Raw genomic sequence first — 17,003 nt, forward strand, 5'->3', positions numbered from 1 at the left:
TTTATTATGTGGTTAAGACACATGCCTATACACATTTTTTCTTGTGATGGTGGCTACTCCTTTACAGACACTTGCTAACACTTGCTAAATCTTAACCATTTAAGAATAACATAGGTGCAAGTGAGGTCTTTTTTGATCTTCACACATCCTGGAGGCATAATAGAATAAATACTGAGCTTCCTCCTTGAACAAATTTGTACCAGCTGACCACAGAAAATCCTTATCCATAGGCAGCACTTATTTGGTCTTTCAGGTAGCTGAAAGGTAACGTTTTACCCCAAGGCCAGTGAAATGTAACCCCTCTGAAAAGGTTGGTGACCTTTTGGTCATACAGGTTTGGTCAGATTTTTATTTAATTTGAGTTATTTCATCTATCTACTTGTCAAATGAGAAGATGACAACTTCAAACAAGCCCTCCAACTCGTCCCTGCCACGTGCTTGCCTTGGGTTGCTGGTGTAGGACAGGTGATTAGCCACACTTCATTATTCACAAGAAGACATCCTTTTTTAAAACAGAAATGCATTATATAGGAAGCTCCTGAGCTTACACAGCTCTCAGTGTAACAGTTACACCAGTTACTGCAATTCTGTAAATGACATGTTTCAGAGATTACCTTCCAAGTTTGCTGCTCTGAGAGCAGGGTTTTACAGGAACACTCTGTTCTTCACTGGTGATATTCCTGCTCGAATAAAAGCATGCAAATAATAGAAACTTGTTATAAACACGGTTCCTATATAATTTGGAAGCCTGGCTGAAGTGAATTGCTTTTATTACTCATGGGGAAGTGATTTACAGTTGGTCATGATGAGTACAGCAGGGGATGATGTCAGAAAAAGCACTGGAGAAAGCTCTGCTGGGAAGTTGTCCAAGTAAAACGTCAATGAAAATTCCCTGCACTGATCTAACTGCAAAGTGGGAAGGAAAATCCTACCATAGTTACGGCAGGGAAAGAAAAAGATGCTATTCCAGCATCCCTTAAAGGTTTTATTGCTCAGGACCTTTCTTTGTGTCACCTGAACCACTCAAGGCTTGTGACAGCCGTGGCTTTGGCACCGTGGCTTGCACGGATGCGTGTCTCAGCAGAAAGTGATTCTGACTCTCAACAAAGCATTAAGTTGGTGTCATTTTCTCTTTAGGGATCTAGGAGTGAGACTGGGGAATGTTCTTGGCATTTTTACTCCACTAATGCCAAAAGCATGGGCATAATGGTCATCTGGTGAAATGAGAACCACTGAAGGAAGGAGAGACTTGAGAGGGCTCCGTTGTTCTGTGTGCATTGGGCACTCTTGACTACAGGGAAGGATGCTGGGTGCAGCTCCTGGCTCCTCCTAGTTAAACTGATATCTCTTCCCTGACTCTGAACATGGATCTACCACTATTTTATTGTTTATTCTCATATTTTCCCAGGTGAAATACTCAATTAGTACATGACTTCCAACATCTCCCTTTCCAGCACTTTATACATCCCTGCTTATCCTTTGCAGAGTTTCCTTCATTTCCACTCTCAGCAAAACTTGACAGTGTTGCTCAGATTTCTGTTTCTGCAGCTCTGCTATGGAGCAACATCTGCTGACAGAGGCTCCAGGTGATGGAGGTGCGGGTCCCATGGCTGTTGCTGAATGACACGAGAAGCGTGCACAAGGATCAGGGAGAAACTATGCTGGGGGACAACAAGTCTTGATGCACTGATGATGTTTTCATCATGCTTAGCTCTTTTTATTGTGATGTCACCTGAAACTGAAAAGCTTCCCAACGTCAACATGAGTTTACAAGACTGTTCAAACCATGAGCCAGCTGCACATCCCTTCAGGAGATGTATTTCAGCTACTGGTGCATACCCCAGCTTTAATTTGGAAGCAGGCCTTCCCTTCCTAACATAGCTTTACTTAAATAGCAATTTTATTTCTGAGCTTTGTGACATAGGGAGAAAAGGTTGGAGAAGTGATGTGGCAAATAGCTGTTGGAAAAAATACGGAACATCACTTTTTAGATTAATTATTTCTCTCCTAAGGGTGAACTTGTTCTTACCAGCATGGCCGTTGAAAAGCAGAGGATTTCATTGCCTTTTAAAGTTTCAGATTTTGTTAGTGAAGCTGTGACTGCTTAGGCTTGAACTACTCAACTAATGGTATCACTTCTGGGTTTTTTTTACAAGCAAATGAGGACATTTCTCAGCGCCCCAGAGATTCCCTGGTTGGGATTTCTAATCACATCGCCTGGCTTTTATAAACTTCATTAGGTTATAATCAATGCATGTGTGATGCTGAGGGAGAAGAGACACATGATTTCTTATTCTTAACTGTCTAGTAAGTGTTTATTAAGGGGAAACTTTTCCTGGGATGGCATTAGGAGACAGAAATGTTGAGAAACAACAGGCATCCCACAGGGCAGGGCTGGTAATCAAGACTGCATCAATGCTAATGACAGCAGTTGCACAGCATATTTCCTGGGAGGTGAAGCTGTTTTCACCAACAGCTTTTGCAATGGAGGTGGAAACTAGGACAATTTCTGGCTGTTTCAGGCTCCTGCATGGCCTCTGATACACCATATGGGAAACAAGTTGATCTGGAAAGACGGCACTGTTAGTGATAGCATCAGGGTTGTTGAAGTAGGCAGATGCATGATCAGCTCTTTGGCAAGCTGTGCTCTTGTCTTCTGTGTATTTGTTGTCACTCTGAGCTTGCTGTCATTGGAAAATGTAATCAGCATATTCTCTAGTCCAGCACTCAAACCATTAGTGAAGATTTGGAGTAGTACTGGATGCTGGTCAAACCCCCATGGCCTTCCCTTGGTACATGTATGTGGTTAGTCACAGAGCCATCCATAATTGCTCTTCATCTTTCCAAGGGGCTCCACAAGCAGTTCAACATCCCAAAGACAGGGGTTTCTGCTGCTGGCTTCTGACAACATCATGTGGGACAGGATCAAAAGTCCTAATCACACCTAGGGCTGCTCTATCCACTGATCTTATTACCTTGCTGCAGAAGGAAACCAGGTGGGCTCAATGTGATTTGCTCTTGCTAAAGCTGTGTCTGTTGTTACATAGCTCCTTGGTTTTGCTCATTGCTAATTGCCCCCATCTGTTTTCAGGGATGGAGATAGAGATGGCTGATATATAGCTTCCTACCATTGCCTTGCATTTTAAGTTGGGACTTTCTTTGCTCTTTCCCTGGGATGAAAAAGCCTTGACCAGACTTCATGTGTTTCTGAAGGTAATTGCAAAGGGTTCTGATATTATATCAGCCAGTAGCCCAAGTGCCAGAGAGGAATTTTATCTGATGCAAACTGAATAACAGCATTTAACTTAGCTACCCTTTAAATTTTCTCTATTATAATCTTAGGTTGAACTGCTTTTGTCACCCTGCTAGAAACTACACAATTATGGGTCACTCTTTAGTGAAGAAAAAGCAAAAGAAGTCCTAAAGGACTTTCTTAATATTATGGTCTACATAACAGGGTTTTACTCCCTTAGAAAAAAAAAGATTGTTGGGTAAGAATTTAGGATGAAAATACAGATGTTCCACAAATGAGACTTTTCCTAGTGAATATCAGGGGAAGACATTGTGTTTCTGGTTGAGGGGAAAGCTTTTGCTTGTGGCAAGAAAAGTCAGTGTCTCTTTATTCCTTCCACCTTTACAGTCCTCAGTGTGGGAATTGTATTTAGTAGCTTTCTGGATCTGCTGGGTTTTCTTGAGGTCTGTCATAATTATTGTTCTGGGTTGGTTTGTTGGAGCTGGAAGCTTTAGGAAGAAACTCTGTGCTTTTGGACTAGCATGGATGAATCAGGCCTGGGAGGCTGAATGAAGAGTTATGAAGACTTCTGTTTGCTTTTAAGGTGTCCTAGATGTGACCCCATCTTGTACATTCACAGCTGATAATCCTGGAACTAAAACTTCTCAACGTGCTCTGAAGGGAGAGATAGCAACTCCCTTTCCCTGTCAGCTTTCCTGCTGAGCATCCTCCCATTTTTGCTGGGGTGTCACCTGGAGACTTGCTCTTGTAGCACTGTGCTGCTGAGAGGGGCATTTTCCATCCAAGGTAAAACCAGGAAAATATCTCAACAATAAATAGATAATTTTGGAAATAAATGATGTTGTCACTTTTGCTGATATTTGACCATCTTGTTGAGCAGGTGATGCTTGATCCAACAGAAGTCCCAACAGCTAATGTTTTCAAAGACAACTTTTGCTTTATAGGTAAATGAAATAAATGACTTTAAAGTGGTTATCAGGCTAAAAAGAAGGAAGGGCATGAAAGTGTTCAGTTGATTTGACAGGTCAGGCAAAATATTTTATCAGTTAGCAGCACATTTAACTCTAATGAGACACAATGAGTCAAATTTCTCTGTGTAATGCTATCAGCTGGAATGGAATTATACCTGCACCCGCTTGGCAGAGTAAGTTGGCTAAAACTGTGCAGTCTTGAGTTCTTTTAGAAATGTAACAGGCTATCAAACCCAGGTGCAGAAACAGATTTTTCTGAATTAAAAATGAACCAGCTCAGCCTGGGACATCTTAACACATCTGGCTTTGAAATAGCTTGGAGCTGCAGCTGGGCATGGCGAGTGCAAACAGTCTTTGATTCCTTTTCATATGTGGTACTTGAGACAGTAATGAAGGAATTTGGGTTGTGGCATAAAGTGCTTTGTGAACTTAAGCAGTTTTCCAGCTATCAGGGACTTTGTGGCTCCTGTATGTAGGTTTTTTTTTTTACTTAATTGTTTTTCTCCTTTAACTGCAAAGAAGTCAGTTGCTTTGTTCTTACCATGTCTTTTTCCAGAGCAGAACACAATATTGCTGTTTTCTGCCCAGCTACAATATCTGTTTGTTCAATGTGTGCACATACCAACCTGTGGCAGTACCTATCTTTTGACCCAGCAGCCATCTAAGCAAAGAATAAAATAGATATCTGTTCCTTACCTATCCTGTAAATAAAATGCTTTGCAGCCTGGTGGGCTGGACCACACAATGGTTCTTCAAGGTGATGGCTGCATATTCAGTCTGTCAGGACCTGGAAGGGCAGGCTGAGTAGCATCTCCTCACCAAGCAGCCTGTTCTCAGGCTCCTCCCTGTCAATGCCTCACTCTTTGCAGGCTGCTCTTTCCAGCTGCCACGTTTATCCAGGTTATTGACATTCTCAATACTGTCTGGTTATATAGTTTATTTAGAAGATAATCCCTTTTAGGAAATACTGCTTTATTGCTGAGGAACCTTTTTTTCCCCTTAGGTGGCCAGTAACTTCTTGAACATTGTAGTTATTTTCTGCAAGGAGTTCAGAATGTTTGAGTTTGTAAGTCCAAGAAATTATTAGAGTTGATGTGAAGAGAAATGTGACTGGCCACAGGCAGGTGGGTCATTGCCTCCAGCACCACACTCCTGTGGAGGAGGGTCCCGAGTTCTCTATTCTTCCTGGAGCAGGGAGAAGTCTAGGAGAGAGGTATGTGGGGTATGCTGGGTTTGGTCAGAACTCCCCAGTACTTATTACATCCAGAGGAATTCCTTTCCTTTTATTTTCTGTATCCCAGTGGCTATAGGTAAATAGCTTGTTCTTAATTTTCTTAACAAAAGCAGTTTGAGGCAGTTCCCAGTAGTTAGACATCTTGAACAATCAAATTTGGGTGATTTTTGGAAAGCACTAGAGGTATGAAATGGCTAGAGCAAACATTGCAATCTCATCAAGGAACAATTCAGTGGAGAACAAAACATTGACACATATTTTTAATACTTGATTCCCTGTAATGTGAATTTAAATGTAAATTGTGCTTTGGAGAAGAATACTTCCATCAAAGCCTGAAAGCATGTACTTAGGCTTTTATAAACAGATTATCTCAGACCTGTGTTTATAGTTATTGCCTGTGGGCAAAATTCCACCTTAGCACTTAAAGTACAGACAGTAATACAGTTGTACATATATTTTTCTGCTCTATGGATTGTTAGAATTGTGTGATCAAATATGCATTTTGACTATATTTTTGATGGCAGATTGCTATCAGTTCACTTTCATTTGATTTTTGGGTATAAAATTTGTGGCTTGAAAATAAGCAGGCTAAGAAATAAGTTCCTGGTTGAATTGTTACCGACAGTTCAAGTGCTGAGAACCCAAATATGAAAAAGCCAAAGATTAATGCTGTCGTTGGGAGTCTTGAACTGTGTTTAATCTCAGATGATGAGCTCTAGTCACGACTGTGCTTTATTCCAGGATGAATAAACAGGATTGTGTTCAAATTGCACACTGAGGGTTTTTTGACAATGAGCTTTAGCTGCTTCTCTTCTGTTTTTTAGCAGTGATTTAAGGCTGGTTTGTACTTGCATATTTCTCTTACTGACCCAATGGATGTTTAACAAAGGCATAAGTTGAGCTGAACTGGTGGCTGGCTTGTAAGTGCGTTAGGATGTAGGAATTGCCTTACACTGTCCTCCAGAGGGTCACCTACCCCATCTTATTTTTAGAATGTATTTGTTAAGCCTTGTATTGATGAATAAGGCTTTTTCTTCTACTTCAAAAACTTTGTATCTTGGTGTCTGGCACCTTGTTTTAGTTCAGCCACGTTGTTATCCTCTGCAGAGCACAGACTTTAAAAACGCGAACATCCAGCAAATAAATTCAGAGGTGGAGAGCACCCGTGTAAGACAGCACTGCACCTTGGGTGTCAAAGGTAGATCAAACATCTATCAGTTACTGACAAGCACTAGATTTTGTCACTGTGTTAATACTGGTTACATATCACTTGGATAGGAGGAACATTTGCCTCTTGATTTATGTTCACTGACAATGAAGTGTCCAGGATGATTAATTACAGCCCTAAATGACAGTGCCCTGCTTCATACCTCTGTGGCCTGAACGATTCCAAGTAATAAATATATATGTATTGCTGGGGAATTTGCCATTAGCTGTTAAAATATTTGTGCACTTGACATGCTGTTAAGGGATTCACTCGAGATGTATTCTTCTAATCAGCGACTTGCTGCTTCTTAATAGCACTTTTTGTAGAGAGGTGAAGAAATAAAGGGTCTGGAACTGATTAGAAGGTTGTGGATAATAAGGTGGAAATACCTTCAGAGAAATTGTTGTGACATTTGGCAATTCCAGGTCTCAAACCATCACTTTCTGCAATTTTAAGCATTTTTACCTTTTAAAAAAGAATAAATGAAAAGATACTGGTGTTTTTAAAGTGGCACCTATTTAGAGAAATGGTATTTTCAAAAGCCTGGAGCGAGGCACATACCAGGCTAAACTCACATAGCTCTGTCTTGCCAAGAGATCCCAGTTAACCGAGCTATCAGAAATGTCTGTTACTTGGGTGACTTAACTAGGTTCATTTGTTTCAATGAATTCTCATGTCAGCAGAAATTGCACCAAGAAGGAAGAGAATTGTGTTTGTGAACAGACCAGGGTAATTAGCACGAACACTCAGGGGCTGTTTGTAGCTGAAAAAAATGGTAAAACCCCTCAGTTTTCATCTTTGGCTCCTTTTTTTTGGATCCTACAGATTATTCCGAGTAGTTTTTTGTACGTTGGGTGAAGACCAAGGCTTTTGAGAAGTTACAGTTTGCACACAAACCGCTTATTTTGCTTTGCCGATGAGGTCGGGCTGTGTCATAGACCCACCAGATGATCCAGCTGCAGTTCTCCCAACTGCTCCAGGGTTGCAAAGGTTAAAGCAGACTTTTTACTCTCATAATAAAAAAATTGCACAGCAGAGTGAGGAGTGGAGATGCCATTGAAACATTGATGCTCTGAAAGTGAGCTGCTTGCACCACTCCACAGACGTGAACAGAAACGTGTATGCCAAATGGATCCTCTCATTATCTGAACTTCATGATCAACACTGGGGTTGAGAAACCTTTAATTTGGATCCCTTAACACTGCCTTGGGGCTGATTTGCTGCAATTTCCTTTAATACATTTTCCTAGTGAGGTCTTACCTTGACCATCCAATGTGAGTGGCTATTTTTAACTGCAGTTGAACCAAAAAACAAGTTCCTAACTCTCAAAGTTTTCAAGCTGGAATTAGACATTCAAACTTCCAAGATGGAAGAATGCAATGGAAATGCATTTCCTAAATGGAAATGCAATGTTCTGATTGCAGTCTGCAGTGACTGGCTTTTTACTCTCTGCATTCACCTGAAACCCATGGTTCTTGTTCAGATCTTCATTAAATGCTTTCATTTAAGGGCAATGCTTTCTTTTGTAGTTCATACTTTACCTGTATTTTTTTCTCCTGAAGTTTATGGCCAGCTTTGCTTTTGACTTGAACTTCTCTGTGCCTTAGCACCCCATGTGTAAAATGCAGATAATACTGCTGCCTTACCTTGTCAGTTTAATTAATGTTGTGAAGCATTCAGCTAGTGACAAACAGCAGAGAAAAAGCCCAAAGGAAATGAAAAATTCTTTATTCAGAGCAGTGTTTGGACAGTGGGCAGGAGATAAGGCCTCAGCCACACGGTGAAAAATGAGGCAAACCCAAAATATTAAATACGTGGTCATTAAGTAAAAGGATTCATCTCATGCTCAGAGAGGTGGAAGCACATGGGAAAATGTTGATGGTGTAATAAGATGTAAATACAGATGCCAAGATGGTGGAGCTGAGATTGCAGAGGCAATATGTTGTGCCTTTCTGTAATCTTTGGATTCCTTAAACTAGATGTGATTCTATTTTTATTCTATGAACAGTATTAAAATTGCTTTAAGACAGAAACACTTTTATTAGAAACATTGAGCACTTCAATTATAGACATATTTCCCTGTGAAAATCAGTGTCTTTTGTTATTATTTCTAGGCAACTTCTGACAGGACATTGTTGTGGATTAGAGGGCCAGATGCCCTATGAGGGGAAAAATATATATATCTTCTGGATTTAACCCTTAAAGAGAAAAGAAATGTCAACAGACATTGAAGTAGGTTTTTCTTTTGGTTGGGGTTTTCTGGTTAATATGAGAAGGTTTCCTGCCATGCTTGAAAAGCTGCATGCTTCAGGATGAATTAGCTTTGTCATGCATTCAATCTTGTGTCAGGATTTGGGCAACTGGGAGGTGATGGGATGAGTGCAGTCCACATATTCATTACTTTTATTGGCTACCAGAGCATTTACCAGTAGATAAAATCTAAATGAAGTTATAAGAAACCCCATACATGAGTTTACTAAGGCTGAGAGACAGATTAAGCTTGTTTAAGAAAGTCTAGCTGGGGCGTATTTGAGTTCTCTCAAAGAATCTTGGATATTTACTACTGCCTTGCCTCAGCACTCTTCTGGGTTGGATTTCACTAATGTTCTCAGCACAAAATGTCTGTAGCTATCTGTTTATTCACTTGGCTGTGTTAATGCAAACCAACTGCATGCTTCTTGGGATCAGGGAGTTCACGAATGGATGATTTCCTAAGCCATACACTGGAGTGAAGTAGGTTAGAAAGCTCCAGACTTATAGTTAAAATAATAGTTATTATGATACATAGTCTGAGGGCAGACAAAATATTCATGTAGTCAAATCTGCACCCTTTCAAGAGACTAGTTGTGTATCATGGAAGACTTTTGAAGAGAAATGCACAGGGCACAGAGACCATAACACTTTGGAGAGCTGTTTTGGTGCTTGGATTTCCCTAAGCATCCCTTGACCTCAGAGGCTCAGCATGACAGTACCATCACTGCTTGGATGTGTCTGTTCCATCTCTACAAAGTCTTTTTGTGTATCTTTTCCCCACTCTCTCTTCTACTAGAAAGGTATTCAAATGTGTTTGAGTTTCCTTACTGAGACTCCAGGATCTGACCCTCTTCGAGCCCTGCCCTGCTGATCACAGTGGGATAATCTCCCTTTTGCTGTGGAGATTTTAAACATACAGAGTGAATTAAAATATTACTGAAGCATTTTATTCAATTTTCATGTAAAATAGCAACAGCCTTGTTAAACAGAGGATGTAGGTTCCCAGTGCCTTGTCAGTGTGGTCCAACATCATTCGTGTTGTTTGTGATCAACTGGTGTGTCTCTGGCTTCTGCAGGAGCTGCATACTAAGAGCTGCTTTGCCTGAGCATTTGTGTATTGCTGAGCTGGACAAGCTGCCTGGGCTCAGAGCTGCTGCTCCTGCTGTGTGTGAATAATTTGGGGTGAGAGTGTAGTGTGTGGAGGAAAAGAAAGAAAGAGAGGGAAAAAAACCTCCTCCAACTCAAAAGATGGTGGGGTAAGGGAGTTGCAACATGCTTAGGTGTGGTCATGAGGGTAAGATTTAACTTCTGAAGCCGTGTAACCAATCAATGATGTGTAACATTGATGAGATGCTCTGGGTTGCAGTGAAGGGAAACACCCCAGTGACTGACCCCAGGTCATCCTCCTCCCCCAAAGCAGGGCAAGTTCACTTTCTGCCTGGTAGTTAACACTGGGGCTAATGATACACAGAGGTGTTGTCCTTCATCTGTCTGGTGAAGACCCCTGACACGTGTATGCACAGGGCTCCTCATTGCAATGTCAGAATTGAGATTAATTGCAACTCAATTCATATCTTTCCCAAAATGATTTTTAATTTCCTTTGAATGACAAGCAATTATGGATTCTTTTTCTTTTCCATGGTCTGCATCAGAAGATAAAATGTCTCTGAAATTCTTTCAGGTACCTAGGCAAACTGTGCTCATAATTGAGGGCTGTTGTAATGAGTATAAAGTCTAATTGTGAGTAAAAAAAGAAATGAAAGATTCTGTTAAACATCTAGAGCTATTTTTGAATTATGCATGTTTAAATAGAAGTGGTGTTTTTCTCTCAAGAACTTGGAAAGGAAATAATATGGGCTAATCTGTAAACTATGAAGGAACTGAATGAATTTTTGTGGAGTGATTTACGTTTGTCTTACTCTTAGAAAAGACAATGCTTTTGCTTGTATAGGCATAAAGAAAGACAAATATATCTTACTGCACACTTCCAGTGTTCTGAGCTAATTAAATCTTTTTTTCAGTTGCTTTTAAACAACAAAGTTGTTCTGGGAGGCTTCCCACTACTCTTGCCTGATGCACTTTTATTCTGAGTGCAGGCTGGTTTGACATTGCATGTGCTACAATGCAAAGCAATCTGACATCCCCTGTGATCTCCAGGATCAATAAAATAAGCCTTTTCTGACAGTACCAAGTGCCTGTGAACCCTCCATCCCTTTTGCCACTTCTTTCTCATTTGCATCAAGGGATGTGAAAAGTGATAAATGCTAAAGGCAAATCCCCATGTGATGGCAACGTGGTGTCGCTGTCACAGAAGGAAAACTCTGTCTAGAGAATAGATCTGAAACGTTAAGTAGAGAGTCCATATAAATCTATACCCTTTTAAAATGCACCATTCTAAAGTCATTGCCACAGCTGGCAGGGAGGATAATTTAAATACTGCATATGAGTGTGCTCATCTACGTGGCTTCCTAAAGGAATAAATTCTGACTGCACTGCTAGTTTCACTGGCTTTCTAAATTGGCAAGAAGATCAAAAGAAAGCAATGTCCTACCCTCTGGATTGACTTAGAGGAGAAAATTCTGGCTTTCATTGAAAATGATGAGAAAATCATTTAAGAGGGACTAATGAAGTAGTGCACAGTGGTTCCATCCTATGTGGTGTGAAATATCTTTGGCAAACACTTCTGTGATGATAAGAAAGCAAACGAAACGATTACAAAAGCAGAAGTCAGTCTGTATTTCCTTAACCTTTTTTGGTTAGAAAAGGTAGATTTGAACATGATTTTTAAAAAAATAACCCAAACCCTGGCTATTTTGCATGGTTTTTAACTACTGTGGGTGTCTCAAGAGAAAAAATAGATAAGCTTGGCCAAAATATCCCTTTCCATTTGCCATCAGATGCTGACTGATTTCACTTGTCATCCCGGTCACTGTGGTTCTGTCATTATTGTGGTGCAGTTTATGTTTGCATTTGTGGGCAACCAGTGATTGTGTAATGGAAGCACTGGATTTTGCTGCTTTTGACATTTGTATTTACTGCTTTTTATATTTAGTCCTCTGTCACTGAGGGGAAAAACCTTTCATCCTCCTGGGTCATTTTCCCAGGTGAAAAGGAGGGATAGTAACAGCTGTTGCTCAGAAGAAATCGGTGAACAGAAGTGTCTATGTTAGTGAAATGATTGTCTATTAGTGTGTTGCGGATATAATGACTGATAAATAGAGAAATACTTAAGTTTGATCTAGGCTTAAAAATATAAAGTGCTGGGAATTAATAAGCAACTGTGTGTTTATGGTAACAAGTGGCAGTGTTTGGATAACGAATTATGCTGATAGTTTTCATTTGCATTACTGTAACTTACACCAGCAAAACAACTGTGTATGCAAACTAAATGGGATTCATCAGAACACCCCATAATGCATCTTTTAAGTGCCAACAAACTATCACACTGTAAAGTCTGTAATCTCACAGCATATGGCTTAGTGTGGTTCTGGTCCACAACTGACTCTCCATCACAGTATGAATAACAAAGCCAACCATGAGAAGCTTCAAGCTGGATAACACACTTATTTGTGGGCACAAAAGAAGATGATTATGCTGGAGATAGAAACTATGTTCTGCTAAATTATTTCTGGAAGATAGTTTAGTTGTAGAGATACAGCACCATTAAACTTTTCTATATATTCCCTTCCTAATCTCAAGCAGCAATAAGTATGGTAATTAGCTTTCTCAAAAATTAGGCATTCAAGGGAAGCTTAATTGCATAAAGTCAAGTGTATATATAAAGCTGATAATTTGCTTACACAGAGCCTAAGGCAGGGCAAATATTTGAATCATTGCACTTGACCAGAAGCCTGTGATGTTTTTGTGAAGGAGGCATAGTTGGTGGCTCAGCCATGTGTGCTTCTTCTGCCTGAGCGATGGCATTTGTGTAAAGCATTTGCAGAGAGGCTGGGATGGTGCTGTGGGTAAACAATGGAGTCATTCTGTCAGGGATTTGGAGTTATAGCTCATTAAAGTCTCTGGCATTGTACAAGTTTATTCTTTCATTGTGTGATGCACAGGTAGTGCTTTGTTTTGAGCTGGTTTGTTGTGTCACAGCTTATCCCAAGGTGCCACATGGAAAATGCCTAGTCAAAGCTGCAAGGTGTGCCTGTGGTGCTGTAGCAGTTATTACATAACATCAGAGCTTCCTGAATTACCCAGCTTTTTTGCTCTGTATTGTGAATTATTTGTCATCAAATGAATGTTTTCCTTGTAAGATTGAGGCATATAGTTGGATGAGAATTTCAGATTTGAAATGAAGCTGTTGTGTTTTGGCTTTTATGACACCCAACCTCTTCCCTGGACAGGTCCAACATGTTCATATCTGTATTCCACTGTGTGGGTTTTATTTCCTGATATATATATCTCTTCCCTCCCCCCATATGTAGCTGCCACAATAAGCTATGCAGAATGCCACAGCATAGGAACATGATGTGGTTCTACTGGCTTTGCCTCTTGCCAGCATGGTGAGGTGAGCAATTAATTTATTATGCATGAAACTCCCTAAAGTTTCTCAGAAATACTTGTGGTATTTTTCAGGAGCATGATGATTTTAAATGTTACATGATAATACCAAATCTGTGATGCATTCTGCACCACTATTCCCACTTTGGCATGAGGCTGTAGAGAAGATGGATGCAGCAGGCTGTGTTTAGGGATGCAACTGTAGCAACTAGAATTGAAGCTCTGATCTCCTTTGTCTCAAATTGGTGATGCTCACTCCAAGTGATTTGCTGAGCCTGTGACTGCTGCAGCTGAGAAATTAAACCACCTGGGGATGGGTATTAATTTGCACGAACTCTGCAAGTCTGAAGGGGTTTTTTTTTGCTTTCTAGGGCCACATGCAAAGATCAGGACCTAGCCTAGAGTTCTTAGTGGCTCAGAAGATAGATGATCAAAGTGTTACCACACTATTTAATTCAGTAATTCAGTGGGCAAGAATGATACAGGCAAGGTGCCCTAGGATGAGTCCATTGCCTCCAATCCTAAGAAGCAAGGTTGTTGATACAGAAACCTCTGAAATAGAGGATGCTTGTTCCAACTTTGGTTGCATTTGGCTAATGACACATAAGAGACCCTGGAAAGTACTTTTGGTAAAGACTGGGAGGTAGTGAGAAACATTTTTTTTTAACCTGTTACATGCCACCAGTGTTTTTCAGCACAGAATGAACAGTCACAATACATCTTGGATTTTCTATTAGCATTTTGTTTAACTGCAGGCATTTTGACTCAGAGATCATAAACATTGTTAGGTGTTTGTGAGTGACTTGTGTGGCTGTGTTCTGCTGCACAGCCCTTCTAGGTGATGATGAAATGCACAGACAGTGAGCAGTTATGGCAACAATCATGGTGTGTGTCTGGTATGAAACACAAGCCGAAGGAGTTTTGTGGATTGGGACCTGAGAGAATGGAAGAGTGTGAGATTTGGGAGAGATCAAGGCTTCTTCATATCCAGTGGCAACAGTGCATTATGAAGGGTGGTGCAATCAGCCACTGATACTTCCCTAGTACATTCTTCAGTTGTTCTGGCAGACTCGATGTTGACTGATCCCTCTTCAATTCAGATATTTTATTTATCATAAAAAATATCAAAAGATATATCTAAAATAAGAGAAAAACAGCAGTAAAACCACAAGCAGAATAACTCATCTTTCCTAAGGAAACCCATTTCAAACAAAAGACATTTGGAGGGCAGTAGACACAGATATAGATAGATATATATATATATATATATATATATATATATATATATATATATATATATATATTATACACACACACTCACATATCTAGAGAAATGCTGTTGTTCCTGTTGTTCTGACATAGAAAGAGAGTTTCTGATTATTTCAGGGTGTCGTTATTTCTGTCATTAAGTGATTGGTTAATTGACAGAAAATGCTCTGCTTCATTTTTCCATAACTTTAAATGCTGAGATGAAGCTGATTCAAACTCTTTTATCAAGGCTTTTCTTCAGTTATTGAGAGACATTGCTTTGAACCAGCAGCTTTATGCCAAACTGCAGTTCTAGATATAGATAGCAATAGCAGTAACAACCTACTGAAGAGGCAAATATAAAACCCAGTGTTATTTTTGCATCCTGGATGTAGATTATTTTGTACAGAATATAACTTAGAGTATGTCATCAGCTAAGCCACAGAACACACATGTGAGCTACTTAACACTTGATTGGTTTCTGAGATCAAGTGAAAGAGTAAAATGGAACAAATAATTGCATTTTGGGTCAAGAGAGTGGCAGAGTGAAGTTGACTGTATTGCTCAAAGATAGAGCAGCTTCAGCATCAATAATACATAACATGCAGCTAGATGAGTATATCTCTTTTTAGTATTCAAGGCTCCTCATCCTTTGAAGATTAGTTTTTGTAAATGCATTCTGCAGTGGTGTGGAAATTATTACCTTTGGGGAAGTATAGTACATTTACCACAGAACTACTTGGAAGGTGCAACAGTATGGTCTTCAGTAATATATGAGAAGCACTGATCTTGGATAAATGCACCAGGGCTGGTTATCATGACTGCCATACAGGAGGATAAAATGAATACAAATTGCAAAGGTATCCATTACTCTAATAGAGCCAGTTCATGGATCCTGTCAAATTGTGCAATAACAGGACAAAGTACCTTACTTCTTGTTCTGGTTCATGTTCATCTGAAGAATAGAAAGATGGGGTGAATTTACACTCAGTGCTGTGATAACGATATAAGCCGAAACCTTTCTTTGTGTTTTATTAAAGGATTCAGAGTGTGTTTGCTGGGATTTGTGTGTGAAAGGATCTCTTAATGAATCACTTCTGAAGATATAATCAATCATTTCTGAAAAATCAGTACATGTAGTGGTCACATAATGCTGTGTGGGGATGGAACTGTAATCTCTCCCAGGCACAAATAAATCATGATCAACGCTCTTAATAAAACTGGATTGTACTCTGCCTGTGTTCCTTTGAGGTAACCATGGTGGTCTGATGGCAAATTAGGTGAGGCAGTACTGAGAGGTAATAAATGGAAGAATGGCTTGTGTCACTTGTTAAAGTCATAGAGGAGCCTGTACCAGCTTGGACAAAGGGTTGTTCTGCCCCAGGCTTTGGCTGTGGCAGCAGCCAGCACTGAAACCTTAGGCAGCAGTTGAAAAAGTAACCGTGATCAACTTGGACTTCCTAAGCTGCATGTGGATCCAATTTTTCAGTGATTCTGTTAGAAAAGAAATTACCTTCCCCACAAACTTTACCTCCGAGTGCTGTGTGGCTGCAGTAGGTGCTGAACCCAGATGTTAGCCACTGAAGCTCTAGTCACTTAAAACTAGGGATGACTGAAAACGTTTGGCAGACATTTGTTCTGATGGGATTTGCCATCATAATCTGCTGGGATGTCCAAGACTCCACCTCTGTTTTCAGAACTGCTCTGGAAGTGTACTGTTTTCTAAACTAGTTTAGAAATAGGGATTTTCCCCCCTCTCCCTATTTTCCTTGAAATACTGTAATTCTCCCCTTGATAGTTCTTGCTTGCAAGCTACAGCAATACCACATGAGAAGGGTATTATAGGCTGTACTTTAGTGATGAACAGACTTGCACAGGGGTGTAAAAGTGGTCACTGGGACTCGGGCTTCAAGACAACTAGTCTATAACAATAATGGAGCTTTGCAGTACAGTAATTGCTTGTGTTACTCCTTTCCTTAGTCCTTCAGAGGCTTAGTTTGTTGTGCATTGTGACCTCAGTGCTTTCTCCCCTCTTATTCTGAGCACCTCGTGCTGAAAGCCCCAGCCCTGCTTTTCTGTCCCAAAGTTCAAGACTCACCTTCTCTCACACTGCTTATCTAGGAGAATGTCATTCCTATGTATTTAATAATCTTTCTGCTTCTAAGACCCATTTTTTTGGCAGATCACAGTGTTCATAGTGTACAGCTTACGTTAGATGCTGCAGAAACACAAGGCTCGTCCCCTTGGCAGCCCTCACTGCTGCCTGGCAGCACCGGTAGAGCTTGAAATATTCTGTTTTGTGTATAATTGTCTGAATCAGAACTGCCTGAC

This window comes from Colius striatus, chromosome 15 (assembly GCF_028858725.1).
Source record: "Colius striatus isolate bColStr4 chromosome 15, bColStr4.1.hap1, whole genome shotgun sequence".
Lineage (NCBI taxonomy): Eukaryota > Metazoa > Chordata > Aves > Coliiformes > Coliidae > Colius > Colius striatus.